The sequence below is a fragment of the Bos javanicus genome, chromosome 9, assembly GCF_032452875.1.
Source record: "Bos javanicus breed banteng chromosome 9, ARS-OSU_banteng_1.0, whole genome shotgun sequence".
Lineage (NCBI taxonomy): Eukaryota > Metazoa > Chordata > Mammalia > Artiodactyla > Bovidae > Bos > Bos javanicus.
Window position 1 is genome coordinate 45,386,395 of NC_083876.1, and position 24,538 is coordinate 45,410,932.

General features: G+C 40.1%; 1 pseudogene; it reads left to right on the forward strand.

Moving 5' to 3' along the window:
* Positions 1-4,125: 4,125 nt before the first annotated feature.
* Positions 4,126-4,531, forward strand: LOC133253911 (large ribosomal subunit protein eL28-like; annotated as a pseudogene).
* The last annotated feature ends 20,007 nt before the right edge of the window (positions 4,532-24,538 follow it).

Genomic DNA, 24,538 nt, shown 5'->3' on the forward strand with positions numbered 1-24,538 from the left:
TATTCTTGCCTGGAAAATCCCCATGGACAGAGAGGAGCCTGGCAGGCTACAGTCCATAGGGTTTCAAAGAATTGGCCATGACTGAAGCGGCTTAGTATGCATGTACAAGCAAACCACAGGGAACCACATTCCAATAAATCTGTAGAGGAAAATTACTTCCAGTTGAAGTTTAAAAAAACCTGTCGAGAATGGTCCTGCCCTGAATAGAGCATTTTAAATTAAAAAAAAAAAATCTTATGCTTTCCTTGCTTTGGTTTCGTTTTCACCCAATGTGGAGCGTGACTTGATAGTCCTGTATTGTGTTTTAATATAGCTCATCACCGTGTTTCTTTTCCATTGCAGCAAAGTGAGTTGAAAGCTTGAAGGATTTCTCCTGCAATAATTCCCCAGATCTCATTCCTGGTCAGCACCGTGCAGCTCATTTCCATTAAGCAGATAGTCCTCCTTTTTCTTCTTTGCTTCCAGACTCATAATTCTGTGCTTATCTGCACTGAACTTCATTTGCATTTATTAGCTGGGTAGGTACTTGAAATGTCTAAAACCCTTTTATCTGCCTGCTTTGTTTCTCATTATTTGCTGTCTCTTCCAATTTAGTATTAACTACAAACTTGAAATGTTTCTTCTGAAACTGTTGTTCAAATTCTTTGCATACCGATGTAGGGCCTGAAACTGATGTCTGCTGGGATCCCAGTCAGTAACCTGGTTCTGCTTTGAAAAAATTTAACTTCTCACTTTTTACTTTTCTTGCTTGACTGACTGAGGTATGACCTGTTAATGTACGTTTGTTCATATGGTGTTTTGTTGGACATTTGAACCACTGAGCCTCTCCACTATGGTAGATGGAGGTCTGAGGAGCAACACATGACCAGGCAGGGGCTGCCTGACCTCATGAAGCGCACAGACTGTTTTGAGCAGAGATGTCTATGTTGTCCATAACATTTTTCCCTCTACTCAATCCCAACAATTTTCCTGAACTTCAGTTTTTTTAGGATTTGGGCCTTCATTCAGTAATTAATACAAGATGACATTCTAAAACTCAGAATTATTTTAAAAAGCCATTGTTTACTCTATTTTTTCCTTTACAAAGGCCCATGGGAAAACTTACTTTCAGATTTCAGCATCAGAAATAATTCTTCTGAACCACTGATTTGTTTTTAATTATACATTGTGATTGGAGATTATCTTCTACCCACCTTTCTGTGTTGTCTGCCAAGTAACTTGCAGGCACATTTGTATTTCACTCCCAGAAAATGCACCAGATGTTACTGCAGACCTTTAAATATTACTTTCACTAGGGATTTTAGCCTGTCTCTTCTTGGCTTTCATACAATAGCCTCATAATCTCTGTCATCCACCATCTAGAATTCCTGCATTAGCTGTAAGAAAACTGAAGTCTAATTCCTTTTATGTATTTTTCCAAATTATCCAAGATCTTTCCCAGAACATGACAAATTAGAAGTAAATAAATTATTTATATGAGGCTGGGGGGCTATTTGAGGCATGGGTTTGGATCACTTAACTCTCCCAAACTGGTGTTCTGTGATAAGCCTGAACAATACGAATAGCTGTGGGAACTTGAATAAGTCACATGCATGTGTGTACACGCTCAGTAACTCAGTCATGTCCAACTGTTTGTGACCCCATAAAGTGTAGCCTTCCAAGCTCCTTTGTCCATGAAAATTTCCAGGCAAGAATACTGGAGCAAGTTGCCATGCCCTCCTCCAGGGGATCTTCCCCACCCAGGGATCGAACCCGAGTCTTCTGTGTCTCCTGCATTAGCAACAGATTCTTTACCACTGAGCTGCCTGGGAAGCCTCTTAAGAAGTAAGACCGGGCAGCAAACCAGCCGTGAGCGTCCTCTGTGAAAGGGCTAAGGGAGAGAGGCAAAGGCAGGCTGTTAGGGCCACCCAGAGGAAGATGCCAAACAAACTTTGGGAGCAGTTGAAGAGGTGGAAAGAAGGGCATGTGAGTGGCATTTAGAAGAGCAGGAAGGAGTTAGTCAGGAGGGCACTTTTTTTTTTTTTTGCCTGGAAACTGCATTTGCCAACATACTAAGACATGAAAGACTAGTGCCTGTTCAGGGGAGCAGTAGTATTTTTATCTCTTTGGGTTATGGAGTGGGTGGAAAGTGAGGCAGGAGGGTCCCCAGAGACTGCATATTGAAGGGTTGTGTGTGCTCTGATGAGACATTTGGACCTCATTCCACAGATCACAGTGATCCACTGAGGGAGTTTAAATGATGTGAGCAAAAGAGAACAGATTTGAAATTTAGAAAGAGAGCCCTCTTACATTAGCATGGTTGATATATTCTAGAGGTTAGATAAAAAAATCAGGGCAGTTTTTCATTTCACCCCTAGAAGTGTGTAGGAGTTACCTAGACTTCTGATGTGAATGAACTGGTGAAGAGTGGCAGTGCCATTCACTATGAAAGAGAATGCAGGGTAGGGGCAGCTTGTAAGAGAAAATGAAGTCTCTGTTGTCAACAGATTGAGTCTGACTATTAGGGCTATTAGGATACTTATGTTGGGATGATCCAGACTGTTTGAAATAATAGCCAATACTTACTGAATATGTAAGTAAAGTGCCAGTTGTTTTAACTGCATTACCTCATCTAACCCTTGGGATCAGCTCTATTATCCTATTTCTAGATAAGAAAATGAAGCCTGGAAAGATTAAGTACCTTGTTTAATACCATAGAGCTGGGAAGGGGCTGAATTCCAAATCCCACTTTTAACTACAATTATGTTCTGATTGGAGCTTATGAGAGAGGTTGAGATGAACATGTACAGTTGGCATGTTATATTCACAATGACATGGCTGAAGATGGAAGCCTGGGAAATACCAATATATTTGGGTCCAGCAGAAGAAGAGTGGCTTGTTAAGGATGCAAAAAGCAGAGGAAACAGGGGAAGGAAGAACATGGAGAGAGAGTATTATATCAGGAACACTGGCACCACCAGACTCTGGCAGTGTCATTGTAGGCAATCTATATGTATCTCTGAGCCTTTGCTGATTTTCTCTGTGAAATGGAGATAATGTTACTATGAACGCTTCTCTTGTGTATTCATCAAGATGCATTTATCAAGCATTTGATCTACTGTGTGGCACATAGCAAGTGCTCAGTAAATGGTGGTGGTTTCGTCGCCAAGTCATGTCCAACTCTTTTGACCCCCTGGACTGTAGCCTGCCAGGCTCCTCTGTCCATGGGATTCTCCACTCAAGAGTACTGGAGTGGGTTGCTATTTTCTTCTTCATTGTGTGGCACATAGTAAGTGCTCAGTAAATGGCAGCTACTGCTATTACAATGAAAAAAATTTAAGCAATGGAAGAGTTTTAAGAAAGAGTAGCCATTACTTTTAAATGCTGCAGGCAATCACATTAGTAAGGGAGACAGTGTAACTTGTGGGACAGAAACACAGAGAGCAGAATCCAAGAGTTTTGGTAACTATGAAAACAGCAAGAAAAAATTTCCCTCAGTTATGCATCTGCTATTAATTTTACATTACAGAGAACAAATACCTTGGTATCAGTTTTCTTCAAAATCAATTGCAGTGAATTCTGTGAATTATGAATGCCAATACAAATGAAATGAAACATCGATCATTTATAATTACTTGAAAATAACACTGCATTGAAAAAGTGTTAAAGCAGTCTCACTATGCAGAGTATTAAAACTTGCTGTACATGTATTAATCAAGAAGAGGATTTGGCAAAGGACAAAGGCAAGTATAGTTTAGGATTTAAATTTTCCTTTGTTATAGGGTTCTCTTCTGACTCCTTCTTTATGGTATCATTTTACAAAAGTAAGGAGGTTCAGGACCCCTCCCCAAATCAAAAGAGGCATTCATATTTGAGTGACCATTTTACTCCTGATAGAGTCCTTGACATTGGATACTTTGCTTTAACTCCTCATCACACATTTTCTCATCTGTGAAAACTAAAGGATACATTTTAGATTTGTATATAAAATTTCTCAATTGGCAGATCATAGCAGCTAGTTAGCAAAAATACAATGTAGGCCAAACAAATCATATTTGTGGACAGAATTTCGTTCCCAGACCACCGATTTGAAAATATGGTTTACACAAATTCTGAGATTTTAGTTAGAAAGGATTTAGAGAGCCTCTGTGTGCTTAGCCTGCAAAATGATGCCAGACTTGGCATAGATAAAGGGGTGGCTCTTTATATCTCCCACTGCCACAACCATGTCTGTGCATCTGCAATGGATGGTCGTGCGGAACTGCTACAGCTTCTTGATCAAGACAACAAACAGACATACAGCACGGAAACCCAATAATCTGAAGGCCCACAACTCTTCCTGCTACGATGGGCTCATTCACTACAAGAGGGTGGGAGTGTAGCTGGTGACAGACAGCAAAGTGGTCATGGTGGTGTAGCGGAGATCCAGCCAGAGCACACTGGCCACTTCTTGAGGTGGACCACCATCAACAAGAATGCCGGGGCCACCCTTAGCAGCATCTGGCATAAGAACAAGTACTGCACGGATTTGTGCATGGCCGCCATCTGCCGAGTCAGGGCTATCCAGTGCAACTAGAAGCCTGTAATGGTGAAGAAGTGGACACCGGACACCACTATCCCTCCACCCCCAGCCTTGAACCACCACAAGAGCTCCTGAGTGAATTTTTATTTTCTTCCCCAAAGAAATAAAGCTGTCAGCAGACTTTCCTCAACCAAAAAAAAAAAAAAAGATAAAGGGGTGTACTGAAGATGTTTCAGGCAAAGCTTTTTGCCTCAAGGGAACTATAACCTTCTTGGAAAGACAAGATTTACCAATGGGAAACTTAGAATACAGAGTTCTGAAAGAAGGGCTTTCCTTATATACTTAAGAGACCTGAATCTTAGAAAGACCTAGTGAGTAGCAGAGTTGATTCTTGAACCAGTCTTTCTGAGCCCTCCCCAAGGTATATTCCATAGATGGTGTGTTTTCTGGTGATAGTGATGCTGTTGAGAGTTCAGAGGGAGAGAGGGGTTTGGGACTGAGATCTTCATCAAGGACATATGGGTAGAGTACGGGAGGGTGAGAGGCTTAAGGGGAAAACATGGAATAAAAGCAAAAGTAATACCAAATCAAGAGTGAAGAGTAAATATGGTGTATTAAGGTATATCAACTGGAATCAGTCAGGTAACAGGAATCATATCACTGTTTGGCAGGGAGAATGTGCTATAAAGTGTTACTGGCCAGGTATTGCTAAGTCACTTCAGTAGTGTCCAACTCTGTGCAACCCCATAGATGGCAGCCCACCAGGTTCCCGTCCCTGGGATTCTCCAGGCAAGAACACTGGAGTGGGTTGCCATTTCCTTCTCCAGTGCATGAAAGTGAAAAGTGAAAGTGAAGTCGCTCAGTCATGTCCAACTCTTTGCACCCCCATGGACTGCAGCCTACCAGGCTCCTCCGTCCATGGGATTTTCCATGCAAGAGTACTGGAGTGGGGTGCCATTGCCTTCTCCTAGAGAACTAAAAGGGCATAAGAGGATAAAGAAGTATCCTAGAGGCAGTAAACACAGGAAGCAGCAATTGCCTCCGGGATTGCGGAACAAACAGAAGTTGGTATTATTAGAGTTTAGAGGAGTGTTTAGAGGAGTGGCCCCAGGAAGGCAGGACTCAAACCTCAGAAGAGCTACTGCTGCTTGTATCTCTGAGGGAGAATGATAAGTTGGCTCTGGGAGTCTAAAAAAAAAAAAAAAAAAAAGCAAACTGGAACTGCTATTGCAACTGAAACCAACTAGTTGCTCCTTCCAGGTTAAAGAAGTCTTTGAGATGTTGACAGAAGTAGAGAGAAATAGGAAAGAACAAGATTCTTTCCCTTTCCCAGTCCTTTTCCCTAATGCCTGTTATTGTCAGAGCCCTGCTAGGAAGACAGAAATATGAATTCTGTTCCAGTTCAGCACCAAGTTGAGAAGGATGAGTGAGAGGCTGAGAGATGAATGCTTCTGCATAAACAGCATATGCAGCACAATGGGGCAGCAGCAAGAAACTTGATGGAGGGAGATGCTCTTGTTGGGTGTGGGAGGAGATAAGGCTGAGGGATTGACAGGGACTGGTGATGGACAGCTCCGAATGTTGAGAAGCAATATTCAGATTTGAATTTCATGAGATACTTACAGACTAGGAGGAAAGACAGGATTCTGAATCATGATCGCATTATAGTCATTCACTTGTGTTCTCTTAACAAAGGCATTGTGAAGAGATAGCTAGATGAATGTTGGTTTTAAGGGGATAGGCTCTTTCTCAGGAGCCTCTGGAAGAAAGTTGTCACAAGGTAAGTGCTGAGGCATGGGAGGGAGTCTTTGGCTAGCTGAGAGACATTGCTGTAATTCACAAGGTAGAATTTAATGTCATGCTCCCCTTATTCTGCACATTAGCATGTACAGTTTTCCATACTAGCCTGTTGGCTTCCAAACAGAGAAATTGTATCACATTCACATTTGTGTATCCTGGGCACAGAAGATTGCCTGAAACATAGTAAGTCCTGAATAAATTTTAAGTAGTTCTACCATACTCACAGAAAACTAGTCAATCTAATCACACTAGGACCACAGCCTTGTCTAACTCAATGAAACTAAGCCATGCCCATGGGGCAACCCAAGATGGGCGGGTCATGGTGGAGAGATTTGACAGAATGTGGTCCACTGGAGAAAGGAATGGCAAACCACTTCAGTATTCTTGCCTTGAGAACCCCATGAACAGTATGAAAAGGCAAAATGATAGGATACTAAAAGAGGAACTCCCCGGGTCGCTAGGTGCCCAATATGCTACTGGAGATCAGTGGAGAAATAACTCCAGAAAGAATGAAGGGATGGAGCCAAAACAAAAACAATACCCAGCTGTGGATGTGACTGGTGATAGAAGCCAGGTCCAAAGCTGTAAAGAGCAATATTGCATAGGAACCTGGAACGTCAGGTCCATGAATCAAGGCAAATTGGAAGTGGTCAAACAGGAGATGGCAAGAGTGAATGTTGACATTCTAGGAATCAGAAAACCAAAATGGACTGGAATGGGTGAATTTAACTCAGATGACCATTAAATCTACTACTGCAGGCAGGAATCCCTAGACGAAATGGAGTAGCCATCATGGTCAACAAAAGAGTCCAGATTGCAGTACTTGAATGCAATCTCAAAAATGACAGAATGATCTCTGTTCATTTCAAAGGCAAACCATTCAATATCACAGTAATCCAAGTCTATGCCCCAACCAGTAACGCTGAAGAAGCTGAAGTTGAATGGTTCTATGAAGACCTACAAGACCTTTTAGAACTAACACCCAAAAAAGATGTCCTTTTCATTATAGGGGACTGGATTGCAAAAGTAGGAAGTCAAGAAACACCTGGAGTAACAGGCAAATTTGGTCTCGGAATACGGAATGAAGCAGGGCAAAGACTAATAGAGTTTTGCCAAGAAAATGCACTGGTCATAACAAACACCCTCTTCCAACAATACAAGAGAAGACTCTATACATGGACATCATCAGATGGTCAACACCAAAATCAGATTGATTATATTCTTTGCAGCCAACAAAAACAAGACCAGGAGCTGACTGTGGCTCAGACCATGAACCCCTTATTGCCAAATTCAGACTGAAATTGAAGAAAGTAGGGAAAACCACTAGACCATTCAGGTATGACCTAAATCAAATCCCTTATGATTATACAGTGGAACTGAGAAATAGATTTAAGGGCCTAGATCTGATAGATAAGTGCCTGATGAACTATAGAATGAGATTTGTGACATTGTACAGGAGACAGGGATCAAGACAATTCCCATAGAAAAGAAATGCAAAAGAGCAAAATGGCTGTCTGGGGAGGCCTCACAAATAGCTGTGAAAAGAAGAGAAGCGAAAAGCAAAGGAGAAAAGGAAAGATATAAACATCTGAATGCAGAGTTCCAAAGAATAGCAAGAAGAGATAAGAAAGCCTTCTTCAGCGATCATGCAAAGAAATAGAGGAAAACAACAGAATGGGAAAGACTAGGGATCTCTTCAAGAAAATCAGAGATACCAAAGGAACATTTCATGCAAAGATGAGCTCGATAAAGGACAGAAATGGACCTAACAGAAGCAGAAGATATTAAGAAGAGATGGCAAGAATACACAGAAGAACTGTACAAAAAAGATCTTCACGACCCAGATAATCACAATGGTGTGATCACTGACCTAGAGCCAGACATCCTGGAATGTGAAGTCAAATGGGCCTTAGAAAGCATCACTATGAACAAAGCTAGTGGAGGTGATGGAATTCCAGTTGAGCTATTTCAAATCCTGAAAGATGATGCTGTGAAAGTGCTGCACTCAATACGCCAGCAAATTTGGAAAACTCAGCAGTGGCCACAGGACTGGAAAAGGTCAGTTTTCATTCCAATCCCAAAGAAAGGCAATGCCAAAGAATGCTCAAACTACCGCACAATTGCACTCATCTCACACGCTAGTAAAGTAATGCTCAGAATTCTCCAAGCCAGGCTTCAGCAATATGTGAACCGTGAACTTCCTGATGTTCAAGCTGGTTTTAGAAAAGGCAGGGGAACCAGAGATCAAATTGCCAACATCCGCTGGATCATGGAAAAAGCAAGAGAGTTCCAGAAAAACATCTATTTCTGCTTTATTGACTATACCAAAGCCTTTGACTGTGTGGATCACAATAAACTGTGGAATATTCTTCAAGAGCTGGGAATACCAGACCACCTGACCTGCCTCTTGAGAAACCCATATGCAGGTCAGGAAGCAACAGTTAGAACTGGACATGGAATAACAGACTGGTTCCAAACAGGAAAAGGAGTTTGTCAAGGCTGTATATTGTCACTCTGTTTATTTAACTTATATGCAGAGTACATCATGAGAAACGCTGGACTGGAAGAAACACAAACTGGAATCAAGATTGCTGAGAGAAATAACAATAACCTCAGATACGCAGATGACACCACCCTTAAGGCAGAAAGTGAAGAGGAACTAAAAAGCCTCTTGATGAAAGTGAAAGAGGAGAGTGAAAAAGTTGGCTTAAAGCTCAGCATTCAGAAAATGAAGATCATGGCATCCAGTCCCACCACTTCATGGGAAATGGATGGGGAAACAGTGGAAACAGTGTCAGACTTTATTTTTTGGGTCTCCAAAATCACTGCAGATGGTGACTGCAGCCATGAAATTAAAAGACGCTTACTCCTTGGAAGGAAAGTTATGACCAACCTAGATAGCACATTCAAAAGCAGAGACATTACTTTGCCAACAAAGGTTCATCTAGTCAAGGCTATGGTTTTTCCTGTGGTCATGTATGGATGTGAGAGTTGGACTGTGAAGAAGGCTGAGCGCCGAAGAATTGACGCTTTTGAACTGTGGTGTTGGAGAAGACTCTTGAGAGTCCCTTGGACTGCAAGGAGATCCAACCAGTCCATTCTGAAGGAGAGCAGCCCTGGGATTTCTTGGAAGGAATGATGCTAAAGCTGAAACTCCAGTACTTTGGCCACCTCATGGGAAGAGTTGACTCATTGGAAAAGACTCTGATGCTGGGAGGGATTGGGGGCAGGAGGAGAAGGGGACGACAGAGGATGAGATGGCTGGATGGCATCACTGACTCGATGGACATGAGTCTGAGTGAACTCCGGGAGTTGGTGATGGACAGGGAGGCCTGGCGTGCTGCGATTCATGGGGTCGCAAAGAGTCGGACACGACTGAGCAGCTGATCTGATCTGATCTGACCTTTGTTTTGTCAATGATAAAGTTTCTACGTCAGAGTCCAGACTGTGTATCCAGGTAAGAATCAGCAAATGTGTATTTGTCATTGGTAACATAAATGGATTGGATACAATGCCATAGGCTATCAAAATGTGGCAAGTTTTGCAAACATATCCTCTATGTCAGCTTACTAGTGCTTTTTTTCTATGTAACAATTCTCAAATCTCAGTAGTTTATGAAAGAAATAAGGTTTTATTTTTCCTTATTTTACAGGTCAGTGGCTGTGGGTTAATGATGGTGGCTTTGCTTCATGCTTCAGCTCTGATCCAGGCTGGGGTTTAAATTTTGGTTTGCTCTACAGACTGTCTTAACTCTGGGATCAAAAATAAAAGAGATAGTTTTCTATGGAACAAACCCATTCTCATGACAATGGGGAAGAGCCAGACTGAGCTGAATCAAACCACAAAATCACACTGAAATATGCATCACAAAATGTGCTGTTTGCCAAAGCAAGTCATGTAGTCAATTCATAGAGTAGAAAAGTATATTTGCTAGGATGTGGCTAGGATGGGAAGGAATTGATGTTTGTAACAAAGAATACAACCTTGTATTAATGTTTGTAACAAAGAATAACCTTGTGATGGTTAATTTGATATGCCAACTTGGCTAGGCAGTGCTACTTGTGTGTTTGGTCAAACACTGATGTAGATGTTTCTGTGATGGTACTTGTAGGTGTGGTTTATGTTTACAATCAGTTAACTATATTTTTTAGAAAGTTAAATTTTTATTTTGTATTGGAGTATAGTTGATTTACAACATTGTGTTAATTTTGGGTGTGGGCTTCCCTGGTGGCTCAGTGGTAAAGAATCTGCCTGCCAATGCAGGAGCCACAGCAGACACAGGGTGAATATTTGGGTCAGGAAGATCCCCTGGAGGAAGAAATGGCACAGAGGAGCTTGGTAGGCTACAGTCCAGAGGGTCAAATAGAGTCAGACACGACTGAGTACGCATGCGTGTTAGTTTCAGGTGTACAGCAAAGTGACTCAGTTAACTTTAAGTAAAGGAGAGTCCTCTTGTCCCCTCCATAATATAAGAGGGCTGCATTCAAGCATCCAATCAGTTGAAGGCCTTAAGAACAAAAATTTCAGTTTTCTCAGAGAGAGGGAATTTTGTCTCAGGACTATAATGTAGAAATCCTGCCTAAGCTTCTAACCCTCCAGTCAGCCCTATGAATTTTGGACTTGCCAGACCCCACAGTTGAGGGCTCAACTGACCTCATAAAACAAATGAGCCAATTCCTTTAAAGATGTCTATCTGTCCATCTATGTATGTATGTATATGTAAATAGGTATGTCAGGCTCTGGTAAGCCTGAAGTCATAGAACAGGTCATCTAAACGCTTCAGGACCCCAGCCTGGAATCCCCTGGGAAATAAATCAGGAGATGTTCCACTGTGGGAAAGGAGGGGAGAAACTGCATCTCAGGCCTCTCCTACCAATCCAGTCTTTTTCTTGAAGAAGCCAGAATGAGCTAGTCTGTCCACCTACATGCTGTGACATGGGAGTGGTCACTAGATGTTTGCAAGATGATTGTACTCTCCAGTGTCTAAATCCTGATTGTTTCACAGCCAAATGACAAAATGAAATATGTTTTCCATATATAGATATAAGATATATATAAAGGGAAAGGAAGCTATATCTGTTGGTGGTATTTCTCTGACGATCCCCGACTGACACAGTTCTGTTGTTCTTATTGTGCTGTTTTTCATTGTTGTTGTTTGTTACTTTGCCTGGTATTAAGCGGAAGTGAAGTGTACAAGAATATATTTCTTGTACTATGAGGCCTTGGGCTTCCTTGGTAGCTCAGTAGTAAAGAATCCACCTGAGGTGCAGAAGCAACAGATTTGATTCCTGGGTCGGGAAGATCCCCTGAAGGAGGGCATGGCAACCCACTCCAGTATTCTTGCCTGGAGAATCCCCATGGACAGAGAAGCCTGGCGGGCTATAGTCTATAGGGTCACAAAGAATCGGACACGACTGAAGCAACTTAGCATGCACACACGCACTAGAAGGCCTTACTTTTGGAGAGTGAAATTCTGGTTATTAATAGAGTCAAAGGTGGAAGAAACAGACAAGAACCTTAAGTGCTGAATTGTGGTTGTGGTAATTGCTGAGAGAAGGAGAGGGTGCTGTGACCCCCTCCCCACCACCAGGGAAGTAATGGTGAGCTGAGCTCTAAAGCTCAGGGGCTGGGGGAGCAGGAGGGATGCTTCAGGCAGAGAGAATATATGTGAAGCACTTGGGACAACAATAAAGTGGACTTATTTTGAGGACCTGTGAAAAGGCAGGTGAAGCTAGAGGTTTAAGAGTCAGAATAGAGGGGTGAGGGATGAGACTGAGGGGTGGGCACGATCTTTGTCATGCTCTGTGGGCCCAGTGGAGACTTTGTCTGTTTCCTATGGCAACTGGACAGCCACTGCAGGGTAAGCAAAGGTGGGACGTGCTTGTTGAAGGAATGAAGGGTCATTTGAGTTACGGATATGATACAAGGAGCCTGGAGTTTTTGATGATTCTATACAACTGTCTTAATTTGAGAGACTTATTTATTTCCTGGTAGAACATATATATATATACACACACACACACACACACACACACATATACTTATATGTATTATATAATTATTTGCTGTTTTTTGCCCATTTACTATAAATAGAAAGTCTTAGGTGAGCAAAAATAGAGATCAAATTTATGATTTATAAGAAATGAAAAACAGTACCACTAATCACAAGTAAGTATGAAATGTATTTATTATTAAATTTGTTAAACAAAAAATTTTAAATCATTAGTAAAGTATAAGTAAAAGAAATTTTTCCAAAGTAATGACACAGATTTTATTATTGAAAGTTAATAATACATGTAAAGATTCCTAAAAATCTTCTTCAAAGATGCACATTATTATAAATATTACAAACCATCAAAATATCTGCCCATTGTTCATAATGGATGGTTGAATCATATATAGTTATAGCTAATCAAAAACCATTACAAATGTATTTACTGTCTTCAAACACTTCCATATTTCATTACAAATGGCCGATTGAACACTTCCACATCCATTACAGTATTATATTTCCATTCAATTTACTGGTAAGATTTCTTGAACAGCTACAGTTTAATAGTAGCTATTGTACATTATAAATATTTCATCACCTCTCTTTGGTAATCCATTTCTCATTTGCTTGCCAAAACTTATGAAGTGCTTATTAAACATTGATAAATAATATTCTAGCACATGGTATGAAATATTGTTGTCTTGCAAATCAGCTTATTGGTAAACCTTGAAGTTGGTGATGATTTAATCTGCATTATCCAGTCTTTGTACTTCATTATAAGCTATGAATGTTGCTGTATCATTGGATTGGGGAAACATGAATCATTTTCAGAGAAATCTTCACCAGTTTAAACAATTTTTCTGTTCTGTGGAGTCAATTATGTTTGCCTGTTAGTCTGTGAGGGAGAGCAAATAGGGCAAACAGGGATCTTTTCCACCTAGAAACTTCTCAGACTTGCAGGGAGTCTTCAGATGTACTGTGCCCTCATTTCCTTATGTATTTTCTTTATTTTGAGTCTCCTTCTTGTCAAGCTGGGTGTCATTCTGTTTAATATTTCCAAATTTAGTGGCTTGGATTGTTCTGCTATGAACTGAGATGTACATTTAATTGTTTGTGACAAGTAGAAATTCTGGACAAGAAAAAAATATTCTCTTTTACAGAATCACAGAATGTTAGACTTGAAAGAAAAGTTTAGGAACCATTTGATCTGGTAATGGTAATTTCGTGCTCCACCTACCCTCACCTTACCCTTTCATGGCAGACATTACTGACTGGACACGACAGTCCTGCTGAGCCTGGATTCAGTCTGTCTTCCAGGCTGCTACTATTTGTTGACTATTTATGGGACTTCAGGTGAAATCTATTTGCTGTCCCTAATCATGTCTGGCATTTCATTTTACAGGCAAGGAAATGAAAGCTCTTAGAAGTGAAATGATTTGGCCAAAGTCACTCATCTGGTTAGGGTCAGAGCAGGGGTTCAAGCCTAGGTCTTCTGAGTCTAGTACTAACTAGCATTTGTTTCATCATCCCCCATACAACTTTCTTGCCCTTACCTTTACCTCCAGAGGCCCTTCCAAATGGCAATCTTTATATCCTCATCCAATTTCAGTGTAGGAGATTGGAAATATTCTTAGTGCTCTGAATTAATTATTTGAATTGTGCAATCATTTTTTTTATTCCTAGGTTTGATGCTTTTCAGAGGAGGCTATAGATGAAGTATGGATATTCAGCAATATATATGGTAGAAAATATATTTTAGATATTAATGCATGTATCTCTAATATAAAATTATATAAAATATCAGTTTTATGTTGACTGCTTTTCACACTGGAGCCACTTATCTTAGTTCCAAATTCAAATTCATTTTCTAATGAGCAACTGAAAGAAAGGTTTTTTTTTAATTAGTGAAAAATTTTCAGGAAAGACAAGCATGACTGTCCTGTTTAGTAACAAGAAAAAGGATGACTGTCTTATATAATTTCTTATAAAACTCGAGACTATAGGGAGAAGAATGTTACTTTTTCTTTGGAGGAGGATAATAAAGGAACTAGTCTGATTATATCTGAATAGATGTCCAGTGTGGTACCAACTTTATGGTCCTGAGAATTGTAATGGGCCTCCTATTAAAAATCACATTAACCCTCTATTGATTCTAATGACTTGTGTCTTTGGGGAGTTGGATTTCTTTCTTTATCCCATATGGGACTTATTATCCAAAGGGAAAGTTAATAAGATCTCTTCCAGACCTATTTTGCCGTGAAGCCTTGTTAAATTCCAAGGCTAATAGGAAATGAATTGAGCTAATAAAAAGATACCTTAACAGTTAAAAAATCTTGGGGGAAATTTTTGAAAAGGCAATTGGCAATAGCTTTAAAGAGCAACCTTAAACATTAGCTACAGAACTCATAATGACCTGTTTTTTTCTTTTTATAATTTGCTTGTCCTGATGATATATGCACACTTCCATCTTATCTGTATTAGCTTCATGATTAACTATTTGGGATAGCATTCATGGAGTTAAGAAGTTATTTGTCAGTTAGCACAAAGTGCTGGTAATTAACTTCCTAAGACACCTCTACTGTTGGGCAAAAAATAGACTATAAATTTATATCATGTCATACCACATGACAGAAGCTCATCCATCCTCTGATTTCAAACAAGGTATTAGAAACAGGTTGAGTTTCTTGACAAATATAACCCAGAATTGACATTTATATAAGACCAATTCATTTTATAACAGTGATGACTCCCATTGAGAAGTATGCATAGCAGGTATTTTGAGCTGACTTGGAGTGCAGATTCTTGTAATTTGACATTGTTTCCAGGGACTCTTGGAAAAGTGAAGGCTAAGTCACAGGAAGCCTAGGGACTTCTAGTCACTGTTTATGGATACCTGGGGAACTCAGATGAGGCAGGAATGTCATTTCTACAATTTGTAATGGGTTGGTTGGCACAAACAGCATGATAGGAATCTGAGGAAAATGAGAAAAAAGTTTCCCATTCTTTGAACTAAAAAGTATGATGCTGCAGTTTTTTTTTTTTTTTTAAGGGAAAGTTAACAAAAGTAAACAGCAAAATTCCACCCATATCTCTTCTCAGAAGGATTTATTCTTTAAACTCAAACAATTAAGTTAAGGTTAATGTTCTTTAAAAAGTAATCTTTACTGGTCCATATCTGTGGCTACTGAGACTTGAACCACTTTGAATAGGGTATTTGTCTCTAAATAGAGATGGCTGGAGTTTTAAGTGTCCAGCACCAACATGAAAGTGTGAGGGACTCTGACTTGGAATTAGAGGACCTTGATTCAAACCCCAAATCTTCTATTTAGTAGTTATATATCTTTGGATGTGTCACATGTCACATAACCTTCACTATCCTTAATTTTTCTTGTTTTTAAAAATGGAGTCAGTAATACCTGTCTTACTTATCCCATGGGGCTTCCCTGATGGCTCAGTTGGTAAAAAATCTGCCTGCAATGAGGAAGACCTGGGTTCAGTCCCTGGGTCGGGATTATCCCCTGGAGAAGGGAAAGGCTACCCACTCTAGTATTCTTACCTGGAGAGCTCCATAGACTGTATAGTCCATAGGGTCGCAAAGAGTTGGATGCGACTGAGTGACTTTCTCTTTCACTGCTTATCCATAGGGCAGCTGCCTCAGGATCTATCAAAGAAATTGATGATCAGTAAAGAACTAGACAGTTTTAACCAGAGAGGGAGTTCCAGCTGAACTTTATTTTTATTTGAGGAAGTGCAGTGAATTTCTCTCTATATTTCTTTTCTTCTTAACCATACTTGTAAGACCCACTAAACTTAAAAGGCTGCCATGAGAGGACTTAGGGATCATGACACCTTAGATGCTAAAGTGACCTTGCCATTCTAGGTCTATTCTAGATGTGATTTCATGCATTCCTGCATGGTTCTTTATATCTCATTATAAACTGTGTTTTGGATGGATCTATGAACCTAGAAGAATCCATAGTTCAGTATCTTTGGTGAAATGGATAAATTGATAGAACTCTTGAGGCAATGAAAAAGTTATATAGTAGGTATATTCTATTTTTGAGGCCAATTATGTTTTACAAGCTTGTAGTCATTACCAATAACACAAGCCACAAGGAAAAGAAAACCCAAATCCCAACATTCTCAAATGCAATCTTTGTGACACCAGACTTATTATGATAGAGGTAAGGGACTCAGCTGATTGTTCCACCTCTTCCTTTACTTATTGTTGAGCATGTATTGATGGGAGAGTAGCAATAGCCAGCAGCCCCTGCAGCAATGCCACATGCTCTTTGTTGAAGGTGTCTTAGGCAACAGGCAGGACACTGGATGTTTACATGCATTTCACATTTTCTCCTCCTAATAGCCCTGTCACATACTCCTGACAGATCCCCTGTTTTATGGATGATGGAGTGAGCTTAAAAAGGTTAAATAACTCACCAAAAGACACATGGTTGGCAGGTAGAGATGGCAGGATATGAAACCTGGTGGATCTGACTCGAGAGTCCACACAGTTCAGATCTCTAGACTGCACTTTCAACCCCCCAAATTGTGAATATCTTTCATTTATGCTCCAAGATACTAACTTCTGGTATGATTCACTGGAATCTGAATCATCTGGTTCTTTCATATTAATTTACTTTTTTTTCTTTATTGGAATAACAGAAGGGAAATAAGGGAAAGAAGGAAGGAAGGAAAGATGAAAAGGAGAGTGAAAGAGAAAGAAAGACAACCTCACCTAGGTTAAATCAGTTTTTGAGGATTTTAGTTCTTATTTCTCAACTATATGGTATACTTCTGTTTTAAAAAATTATCTGTTCTCCTTCTGTAACCAATTTGTTAATCATGTTTTGGTGACTGACTTTTGGGCACATTTCCCAGAAACTTTAAGGTAACCCTTAATAAACACTAATAAGTCTGCATGCAGAAGCAGCCTATTATTATTCATGGACAGTATTACATAGAATTAAACTTTTGGAAACTGCACCAAACACATTCAGCTAGACATGAAAGTAAGCTGAATTTCCATTTGGTTTGCTTCTTGCTGAGCCTTCAAATTATAAAGTGAAGCAAAGCCAAAAGATTAATACAATGAAAACAAAGATTGGGAAATTAAATGACACGATGCAATTTTCTGCCTCATCGGGCTGGCACCAATAATATGCAAAGGAAAGTCTGCTTAGTGTTGGTTAGCTGCTGTGTAAATGCGGGACAATCAGTCTCCTTCTCGAGGGAGACTATTTTCTTGAATCATATAGCCATTGACTCTTCCAATTACTAGAGCCCCCATGCGCAGTTCAGCTTTATCTATTGTTTTTTAACTTTCTACTCTGCCGTGGTATTATTAGTATTAGCGTTTACACAGGTACATGATTTTACATTATCTGAAATATTTTAGTGATAGCTTTTGGACATGTATAAAAGCCTGGAGCCTACTGCCACCCTCATAATTAAATAATAATAATACTTTATAAAATGGGCCTTTATGGGTAGTTGAAGGCCATAATAGTCTATCTTGAAATCACACCTATCAGAGAAACATTATCTCATGGTTGATGGGTCACATCTGGGCTTCTATTGGCATGCCACCCATAATGTATCATTGCTGATCATTGTCAAGATTTGTTCTAAAGTGATTTGGGTGATAAGAAATGGCTCTAAGCTATCCCTAATGCTATTTGAAATTACTTTTGTCACAGTTGTATTCAAAGGGTGTTATATCTACACTACCACATTCATGATGATTTCTCCAGAGGATGATTCAGACATCCTCTGGAGAAATAAATTGTTCATTAACTTTCAAATTTTCCTCTACCTCTGACAGACAGTATAAACCAGTCAACAGTAATCAATCTCCTGCAAAGGGCAAAGCACATACTTGATCAGAAGAAGGTAAAATAAAGAACAGACTGCTGCAGGCCTCCAGCACCTTGGAGAGAGATTATTCTCTCGGTGTCATTCCTGGGTCAACTGGAGACACCAAACAGAAGTTGAGAGAGTGGTCACCTACCTACTTTCTCTAGGACCCAAGGCCATCATTAGGATTCTTGTTCTTTTCTGCCAAGTGCCTATTCTTACAAAGGGAGAAAGTGTGCAAACATGTTCGTACATATTTGTTTTCATTAAGGCAAAATGTTCAAAGAAAATAATATCTACTACAGAAGATAATCGAGTCTCTATCTGTTTGATGAACTTAAGTTACTCTTTCAACTCTAGAGTTTCCTATAAACATTCATTTTTCGAAGTCTATTCTAGACTTTTTTTTCCCCTTCAGATTTCTCAAGAGTCCCTGGAGATACTGATTTTGAGCTTTCCATTTAAACAATCAAAATGCTTAAAAGATGTGCAAAGTTCTTTCAAATATGGCATATGCAAATCAAAGCTGCTAGATGGTTAAGCATCCAGAAATGGGAGGAGGAAGGTTGGGATAAAGCAGACAGAGGAGAGTGAAATGTTGAGAAAGGATTCTTATTGTTGCCAAATTTTATTTTCTGTTTCCTTTTTGCTGTTTTTTGAAGGTAGACATTTGAATTTTAAAATGATTAGCTTGGGATTCACTCAGTTTTTGCATAAGTACATGCGTTGTTTTTCTTTTTGGTTGCTTTCTAATTTGTATCTTACTTCCTCCCAAATACGATTGGTATGGAGATACTCAAAACCTGCTTTGGGGCCATCTGCTTTGAGACTTTCTGATGTGGTAATTTTGAAACATGATACTAAGCCCTGAAAATAATGAAGCTGAAAGACTGTAGAGCTCATCTTGGGTCTTTGTTAAGATGTTTTTGTTTTCTTAACAGAAATAAGCCACCTTTACCCTATAAAAAGAATCTTTGTAATTTGTACAAAATTCTATAATGAACTTAGGATCCACATTATTTTACTTGACAGAAATGTGCTGAAATGTGTAATATCACCTTAGGACCTTGATAGAATGCACAGAGACTGAAAAATTTATTTTTAGTTTAAGTATTAAAATTAAAGTCTTGAGTTTTCTTTACTGCCTTTCTGGAGACAGTGTGGCATGAATAAGTGCATTGGTTCTGGAGTAGGACTGCCTTGATTTGCATTTGGTCTCTACCACTTATCATTGTTGATCTTAGGTGAATTACTTCACCTGTCTGTGCCTTGGTTTCTTTACCTGTAGGATAATGATAATAATAGGACCTTTCTCATAAAGTTGTTGTGAGTACAAATTGAGTTAATACATGTAAAGTGCTTAGAACAGCCTCTATATCTCATCCCAGATGTTTTTTCCTCATCTAAAATATAATGAAGAAATTCAGGGAGGAGGGAGGAGGGTTCAAAACTAATACAATATTGTAAAGTTTAAAAATAAAATAAAATTAAAAAAATATAATGAAGAAATTCAAGAAAAATAAAGGTCAAGAAAAAGATGGTGGAAAGCCCTTAATGATTAGTAACAGTTTTCCAGCTGTGAATACTGCTTTTGATTTTCTTTATCCAATATTGCAGACTCTTGATGCTTTTATTGCCTGGTTGGAAGAAAAAGAAGAAATGAAATGCAAAAGTACAATGAGCAGATTTTAATAGCGTGCCTTCCCAGATGAAGGAGCATTACAAGTGCTTCAGTCTTCAACATAATCGATGGTTGCTGAACTTAATAATAATGTGTTTTGGCTTTATCCAGCTTTTTGGCTCAGTTAAAGAGAAACATGATCCTTAGTGCATTGTCAAGGAAAAAAAAGCTTTATGAAATTTCAAGGGACCTGAACATTTCCACAGTGGTTCAAATTTCTCATAAAAAATATTGTATCCTGAAAAGATAAATAAAGAAAGATTTGGGGAAGTTTAACTTTCTAGAGCATATCTAACTATGCTGTTTGGCTATCTCTAAAAAGCTTTTGTATGAGACCGATGGTGGAAATTGCTACAATTTCCTTGACTTCAGCTGAATTTTTGCTAAATCATTTATCTCCAATGGTCTATAAATTGATGTGGATGTCCCTATTCTCAGCTCTGCATGATTCATTCCTATTGAAACATCTTCCTGTAATGCGTTGATTTTTCCATTTCTATGACAATGATGGAGTTTGGAGGTTTTTTTTTTTTAACCCCAAATACGTAAAATGACAGGCAGAGCATAAAAGTCTATAGGATTCATTTTTATTTAAATTAAATATATTTTGATAATGACTCTGTAAATGACACTCTGTAAAATCAACACTTGTTGTTGTCATGTGGAAACATAATTTGAAGTAGAGTTTTGAGATGCCAGTGGTGGTTCAATGATTCACACTTCATTGAGTTACAGAAACAGGAGTTAGCTCTGCTACAGCAGTAATTCTCAAGTAAACCACTCCAGAAATCACAAAGTCTGACCACCCTAAGGTTATTTAGTATAGTCCATAAACTTTAGACTTTTACTTCACTTGGTCCATCTGACACTGAAGGGTTAAAGATGAGCTTGGGAAAATAACGGGAGTTTGGAGGACATGTCCTCAAGCTTTTAGCATTCGTGGCAGTTTGAGTCACACCACTTTTTATTAAATGATGCATAATTCAGTGATAAATTGGTTTAGCTCTGCCTGTTACAAGTCAGGCCTGAGGTTTTACAGGGGTCAGTCTAGAGGCACCATGGCAGTTTCATGTCATTAGTTTTCATTCAGTTGCAATGTGTAACCACTCTAGCACATGTCTTTCATTAGTGGGTACAATGCATGCTTTGTGTGTGAACATCCTTAGATGGTAAAAGCCAATTTAGAGCTTTCTCACCTTCCTTTTATGTCAGTGGATTCCATCAGACCCACATGTGTGTGGAAGTAAAGGTTTTTGTGGTGGGGTCAGACTCATTTCCCATTTGCATTGCATCCTGCCCTGCTGATCCAGGCTAGAAGCTTTCTCTGAAGTTAATGGGTGTTGAGCTCTGAATAAGACCATGGTGTCAACTTGCCAAACTTCCTCCTCTCTCGAGTTCAGAAAGCTCTTGTAATTCCACTTCCTTTATAAAGCTTTCTTTTGCTAAGTGGAAGACAGTGAGTTATTTTTTTCCATTAACTCAGATATAAAACCCAGACTTTTTTTTTCTTTCTACACATGCACCCCTTGCCCGCCCCCTACTGGTTCAAATATAGCTAGCAGTGTAAGTAGCTTTTGATAAGATTGGTGTTTGTAAAATAGCTAATTACCCGCATGTTGATTAGTCCCTCCTGGTCATATACATCAGGCATTACTATAAAGCTAGAAATTTAAACATTGTACAGATTATCTACAGTAACAGTAAACACATGGCATTTTATAAAATGGATAATCATGATTTCTGTCTTGTTCAATCTCTCCACTCCTTTTTTAGAATTGTCTTTTCAGTTGAGATTAGATTTGTTTGGGGGAGAGTAATGCAGGTGCAGTAAGACAGGCTCTCTGAGCAGGTCAGTTAGTTACTCTGTGCGCTCAGTGCCTGTTCCTGAATCTGGTCCAGTTGAAGGAACGTGACTTTGAATTTGGACCAACAGGAAGTCACATCTGGGCTCTATTACTTCTTGCATATATGATATATGATAATGTGATTATCTGAGCCTCTGTTTTCTTAGTTGAAAAGTGGATATCATAATGTTTCTCTCTGGAATTGCTGTAATGTTAAATGAGATAATATATGTAAGTATGCCCAGAGAGGTAGCTGGCATACAGCCAGCACTCATTCATTCATTCAGCGAGTATTCTGAGAATGTGTTTATGTACCAGGTGCTGTTTGAAGTGTGGAAGATTCAGTAGTAAATGAAAGAGAGAGACACACAAAATGTTTATAGTGAGATAAGAAGGATAACACACACAGTAAATTGTGTATTATAGTGGGTGTTAGACAGAGTTAAATGCTATGGAGAAAAACAAAGTAAGGTATGGAGTATAGCTGCTGCTGCTGCTGCTGCTAAGTCGCTTCAGTTGTGTCCGACTCTGTGCGACCCCATAGACGGCAGCCCACCAGGCTCCCCCGTCTCTGGAATTTTCCAGGCAAGAGTACTGGAGTGGGTTGCCATTGCCTTCTCTGTTGGAGTATAGCATTGCCGGGCAATTCCAGTATGTAGGATGGTCAGGAAAGTCTTCTCTGGGAAAATGGCATTTGAGCCAGGACTTGGAATAGGTGAGTGAGTAATTCATGTGAATATGTTCCGGGGAAGCCATCCAGAAGAGAAGTGGAAGGAGTGCTTGGCCAGTGTAGTGGAGTCAGGAGTAGTAAGGGATGAGGCAAGAGGGTCCATTTCCCTTAGTACTTGTAGGTCATTGTGAGGACATTGTGCATATGTGTGTGTTAAGTCACTTCAGTTGTGTCCGACTCTTCATGACACTATGGACTGTAGCCCGCCAGACTCTTTTATCCAGGGGATTCTCCAGGCAAGAACACTGGAGTGGGTTGCCATGCCCTCCTCCAGGGGATCTTCCCAAAGCAGGGATTGAACCTGTGGTTCTTACATCTCCGGCATTGGCAGGCGAGTTCCATAGCACTAGTGCCACCTGGGAAGCCCTGTGAGGACATTGCTTTTATATAAAAAGGGAGAATAATTGAAGGGTTTTGTTCAGAGGAGTGATGTAATCTGATTTAGTATCATAAGGTGAATTCTTCTGGCAACAGTCTCTGAGTTGTATGATTGTAGTACTCTTGCCTGGAAAATGCCATGGATGGAGGAGCCTGGTAGGCTACAGTCCATGGGGTCTCGAAGAGTCGGACATGACTGAGCGACTTCACTTTCACTTTTCACTTTCATGTATTGGAGAAGGAAATGGCAACCCACTCCAGTGTTCTTGCCTGGAGAATCCCAGGGACGGGGGAGCCTGGCGCGCTGCCATCTATGGGGTTGCACAGAGTTGGACACGACTGAAGCGACTTAGCAGCAGCAGCAGCAGCAAGCAGTAGATTTATTTTGGAAATGTTCTTAGAAACAAAATCTCTGAGGAAGCTATGGAGCAGGAATGGGCAGAGGAAGAAGCTGAAATACAGTATAATTGAGATGGAGGCCTTAGATGATCCACAGGGAGTCTTGGAGCTGGCATAGCCCCCTAGTGTCATCCACAGTTAAGGAAAAGGAGTGGGACTTTTTTATTCCCACGTTAATTAGTCCTTGTTTCTACCTTAAGGAAAAGCATAAACTTCACTGAGGCAACTCCTGTTGGATGAGGGCAGTTCCAAGAGGGAAGACAGTTGGCATCTGATGTTCCCGGCTGCTGGGATAGTGAGTTCCTCAGCCCGGAAGGTGGAATCTGGGTTGTGCCCTGCAGCCCTCATTGCACTTAGATTTCATTAAGTCCCTGCTGGCTGCTCTGTGCAGCATATGCCATAGGGAGAATGGGTGAAAGGAGGATGACCAGTTAGTAGACTATTGCAAAAACCCAAGAGAGGGATGCTGGTGGCTTAGATCAGGGTGAGAGCAGTGGAGGAAATGAGAAGATACAGGCTCCTGGATACAGTTTTAATGGAATGCTGACAGGATTGGCAGATGGATTGGACGTAGGCTGTGAAAGTAAGAAAGGAGTCAAGGATAAGTCCAAGGTTTCTGGTTGGAACAACTGGAAGGAGAGATTTGCTAATAAAGGGGGGTGGTGGGGAAAATTGTGAGAGAAGTGGCATGGGTAAGGGGGAGTCAGGAGCTCAATTTTAGATGTGTTGAGTCAGAGGTGCCTACTAGACAGCCAAGTGGGTGTGCTGAGGAGGCAGTTGGATACAAAGTTTAATCAGGAGAGGTATTTTTGGAGTCCTCTGCTTGTGCATGGTATTTAATACTGTGAAACTGGATGAGATCAGCAAATGCAGTGCATATATAAGGGACGTACTGAGGCTGATCCCTGAGGTCTAACTCTTTTTGGCCACCATTGTGGTAGTATAATAAGTTAGTCGCCTTGGAAAAAGAAGATCCTGGGCTCTTCTCCTTTCCCCAGCAACCAGTAATGGTTGTTCACTGAGAGTCTGTGGGAAACAGAATAATAGCTTCCCAATGAAGTCTACATCCTAATCCCTAGACGCTGTGAATATGGCAAAAGGAGCTTTGTGCATGTGATTAAGTAAAAGATCTTGAGATTGGAAGATTACCCCAGATTATCTAGGTGGGCCTAAATGTAATCATAAGAGTTCTTATAAAAAGAAGGCAAGGCAGTCAGAGTCAGAGAAGGAGATGTGATCATGGAAGCAGAGGTTAATTAAAGTAATGCACTCTGAAGATGGAGGAAGGGGCTACAGACCAGGGATGCAGGCAGCCTCTCTCAGCTGCAAAGGCAAGGAAACAGGTTTTCCCCGAGAG